This window comes from Diachasma alloeum, unplaced genomic scaffold (assembly GCF_001412515.2).
Source record: "Diachasma alloeum isolate Michigan unplaced genomic scaffold, Dall2.0 Dall_scaffold_00185, whole genome shotgun sequence".
In the NCBI taxonomy this organism is placed as follows: domain Eukaryota; kingdom Metazoa; phylum Arthropoda; class Insecta; order Hymenoptera; family Braconidae; genus Diachasma; species Diachasma alloeum.
The window spans coordinates 140,585-145,755 of NW_021680351.1; positions in this window are offsets into that span (position 1 = coordinate 140,585).

The window sequence follows — 5,171 nt, forward strand, 5'->3', positions numbered from 1 at the left end:
CCCCCCCCCCACCCCCTTCTGCGTCCCCTTTTTTTATCTGTAAATTAATTAAACGAACGGCATTAAATGGTGGGCAAAGAGGAGAGGGGCAGGGATTGGGGAGAGGTAAATGTCACGGGGTGGAGAGACGGACGAACGGCAATAGAGCACAAAGAGATGAATTGCCCGGGAATTGAGACAGAAGAAAACCGTCAAAAGAACGAGAATTTCATGAAAAGTTTTGACTACATTGTGCCAAGAGTTGCCCTCACCAACGTTTCTATCAATACGACACCGACAAACTTTTTCAATGAAAAGTTTTTTTCTGAGTCGTTACACTTTTTTAAACTTCTAAACAATTTTTGGAATCGAGTAATTATAGAAAAAAGCAAAGGCAGAGAATAAATTTATTTCAGTGTAAAATTGTGTTATTTGCAAGAACAAATTTCATTACACGAACAATTTTTAATCAACTAAAATTCACCAGTCGGTTGAATGAAGAACACTTGTGAAGTCAAATTTTCTGGGCATCTTGTGGAGAAATGATCATTTTTTAATTGAAAATATGAATACCATGTGTTACATGAAAAAAAAAACAATTTTCCAATTCAAGGGAATTGATTATCGGCGTAGCGTAAATGAATGGGGCGATGAAAATGGGTTCATTGGATAGTCAAGGAAATATCCGGGTGGAAACCACAGGCAATGAATCGGTTTTGGTCGAATGCACCTCGACATATGACTAAAAAGTGAATAGAGTGAGTGAGAAATTTGGTTTTTCCATGCTGATGGATATATCGAGCCAAATGGAGAGAATAGCCCCTTCCAACGAGTGAAAATAATTTCCACTAACTGTTGAGGAGTTAATGAGCGATTTCCATCAAAAGTTTCTCGGAAATTGGTGATTTTATTATGCGTGAGATGGAGATGAATGAGTGTTTATCAGCATCTTCGATCAACATCTCCAACTTGGTATAACATAAAGTCTGGGGTGAAGAAAAATTCTTACATAACTGAATTGACGTGGCAATAACCCAGGAAAAGTGTCTCGAGAGCTCTTCACTCACCTCCAAATTGCCCAACGTCATCAAAAAGAATGAAAAACACATAGTGAAATATAATTAGCCCCCTGAATCATCGTGTGACTAGCGACGGTAACACGAAAATAGCATTGTGCCTTGTATACCCAAATAACATGGGGTCTCATATCCACTTCCATCATCCCACGTATGTGCGTTTTGTTGTTGCTGTACATCGCATACAGACGACAGATCGTAAATCGTCGATGCTATGGACCACAACAGGTGCGAGATGCAGTTGTTACCGTGGGGGATAACTCGAAATTACCAATGGATTTTGGAGCACCGCTTACACAAGCATTAACATGGCCCTCTATCGCTCCAACGATTTGTCCAATTACCTATTTAAAATTCTATCAATTATTTGATAATTTTGAGTTATTGGGGGATGCTCATCGCACAATATTTTTTTTCTTTATGCTTTATATTGATTGTTGATTTATCATTCGATTCCGGTATTCTCCCTGGAAAGTTCTTTTTGAAAATTACAATCCCCTCCAACGAATGATTCAATCAAAGTAAATGGAATGTTTCAATTTCTCTCGATTGATCGTAATTGACTAGAATGGCCCTATAAATGTTAACGTGAGAGAGAAAAAAAAGCTGGAGATAAAAAGTGTTTGCGAACATTTTATGATGACTCTAAACTGCAATAGATAAAATACCCAGTGGGCGGATGATATTCACTCCAAACTACTCGACTCTCAGCTCTGTTTTGGAGTAACCTTTCTTCGATTTTACCCAGTTTCTCCATCTACTGTCAGATGATAACGAACTTGAAACGTGTTATCGTCCCCTCAGCGACTATTTACCCAGGTACCCTCTTCCTCTATATTTTACTCTCACAAACTGAGAAATTCGCCGGGTGCATTGATATTACCCTGTCATAAGCATTTATTATTTAAAGTAGGTAACTCAGCTTCATTACACTATTTCTCTCACTCTATTCCCCTTTTCACATCTCGTTTTGTTATATATAGGCCAAGTCATTAAAGTGGAAATAAAGAGCCTGGAGGCGCTTTTTTTTTTTCATTCGATTCGTGGTTATTTTTAATTCAAAAAAAGAGGGAGAATGAGTGGAATTTCGACTCAATTCATTGTTTAATATTGAATTTATGGGAATCAGTTTAATTAAAGTATAATCGTCGGTGAATTCAATTATTTATTGAATATTAAGTGAAATATTTGCGGATGTTTCCATGCATTTTGATGAGTGTATATTCAAATTACTCGTAATAATATTTCAATTTATTCGATCTCTCAGGGGGAAAATTGTATTCATAAATCTAGAATATTATTATTAATGATTTGTTGTTCATCATGTATTATAAAAATTATTGGAGCAAAATGGGTTCACTTTTTTCTCAAACAAGTTCGTAAATGAGAAAAATTATTAATCACGTTCTCGACGTCAAATTACAATGAAAAAACTTACATTTTCTTCTTCCCCCAAGATTCCCACAAAGAAGAAAAAAAATGACCTAATTATATTAAAATTCCTTTTCCGTTCTCTGGACTACAATTTTCCATACACCCCGATGCTTTTAAAAAAATCAAGTCCAGCGTTGAATGGGAGAGAGAAAAAAAGGTGGGAGGCAGGTAACAAGAGGAAAAAAAAAAGTCACTGGTCTAAAAAACTTTGGTAGCCACGAGTGAGAAAAAAAATGCGCGCGCTTCCATTGCACACAGCCACAAACGAAACAAGTACACAACTGGAGAGAGGATGATCCAGCATGTATATGCGTCCAGTACAGTTGGAGATGAACATAAGGACATTGCAAGTGTCGAGGGTAAAATATTGTGTACATAATGCGCGATATGCCATGTAATAAAAATAAATACTGAAACAAAGAGTAGTTGGTGAGGGCTTTCTTTCCATTATTTGTACCTTTTTATTTTCCGTTCAGTTGAAACAACGCATTTGAATTATATTCTGTAACGAGTGCTCGAAAGGAGCGCAGTGGTCCTGGGGGAATCGAGGCAAGCTCGCCCGGGCGGCATGACTTCTTCCTTCTTCACAATATCCACCCGCCCTCGTGTATGTCCGACCACACAGTTACTTTATTTACTTATTCCTCTTGGCTCTCGCTGTTTGCACGTTAAATCACGGAAAAAACTAAATACTCATCAGCACCCAGTAAACAATTAATCGTCCAACGTTGTTAAACATTTATCACTGATTTTTAAACACCGAAAGTCTAACAATCAGACAATCATCAATCACCATGATCTCACATTTTTCACATAAAAGAAAAATTACATATTTTTCTCTCGCCTTAAATTCCCGAAAAAAAATCCAAACCAAACTAAAAATACCAGCAACAACATATCCACTAGCATTCAACCCCCCAAAAATTACCCCCGATACATCGCGCTCAACACTAATCACTTCCCTTGAAACGTGAAGAGTCTCGAGTGTCCTCACCCCCAGAAAACTAAAAAAAAACTCCCGTCAGAATGCGACAATTTTCTTTTTCCTCTACCGACCGAAAGAAGAAAAATATCTTGAAAAAAAAAAAATCACCCTTGATCCCCGAGCATTCCCTCGATTTTTTCTCTCATGTTGATTTCCCCGGAAAAAATAAAAAAAAATAATAATATTATATTTTATTATTCTCGTGTACGAGTGGATGAAAAAAAACGGTAATTCAGAATCCCGGTGATTCGGGATCCTCGGACATGCGACACGAATGCCCGGCCACTGCGCCGACACTGAGAGGGTACGCCGCAGCCTCGGCCTCCTGGTGCTGCTGTGCCCACCCCTCCACCCTCCGCCACCCACCGCTGCTCTATCCCCACCCCTGAATTTCCACCCTCTTGAAAGAGATCCACCATCCTTGTCAAAGCCCTAGAAACGTCGAATTTTCTCTCTCCTACTTCCTCATTTTGCCAAACGTACCACCATCCATCCCATCTCTTGAAAAAAATTCGAGCGCAAGGGGAGGGGTTGAACCGCGGGGCAGAGAGGGACATGACAGGGATGCCACTAACTTTTTCTCTCTCGCTCGTACCAATTTCTGTCGCTCCCGGGTACATACGCACTCGGCACGACGGAGAAGAGACTATTTCCTCATTCTTCTGTCTCGCTCCTTTTATTTAGGAGACACAAGAGTGAAAAAAGGGGAGGAGCTATCGGAAGGAGGCAGAGACCCATTCTTTTCTCTCTATCCTGGATTATTTTTTTTTCATCCACGATTTTTGTTATTTTTTGATTTTTCCAAATGGCGGTCTGTTTTGGTTTTCCTCTGCTCTCAAGTTTTCAGAGAGGGTGGGAGATGCTTGTGCATGTGTTTTGCCGGGGGATGGAGTTGTATGGGGTCAGAGACATCGGAAGGATCGCACACAGCGGAGAAAGTTTGGGGGAAAGTGAAATTTTTGTTTTTCTTGGCTATTTACAAAAAAAAAAAACCAGAGAATTTTCATTTTTTTTCATTTTTTCTCTTCGACCAATTGAAAAAAGTAAATTGAACAGAGGGAAATGAGAGCAATTTCCAAAATTCATCTCTGACGAAGAATAATTTGTTTACATTTTTTGTCACCTCCTCATCAATAGCCCATTCTCCAATCCTTTTCTTTCCCACAGCGCGACAAGGACAAAAACACTGGAAGATGCATGAGATGTTACAATAAGTCACTGTTATCGGTTTTTCATCGGCTTCCCATTCCCTCGTGCTGAATGCAGAGTGGCGATCATCGATAATATCCGAATCTCATGAAAAATAGTGAGAATTTTAAAATCACCGCTCGCTTCTCCTTGGATAGTGATTAACTCCGCGTTACAAATGATCCATTGCAAAATTTGTAATCAAGAGTTCAATCAAATTTTATAGGACCGCTGAATTATATCGTTCGATGTGTCGTCCAACAACTGCATGAAATCAGAGCAATTGGACAATTGCCCCCGAATTCAATCACTTTTGAGTGATATATTGTGCAGCTCCCCTCGCCGTAAATGGCCTCGCAAAGTTATTCCCCTCCTCGAATAATCAAAACTCCTCAGTCAACTTCATCGTCAACTTATCCAGTTATAACTCTAAATGTGCATGTCTTTCTGTTATCGAACGCAATGGAAATGGGCAAATTTAACCAGCACAATTCACCCCCCCCCCCCCC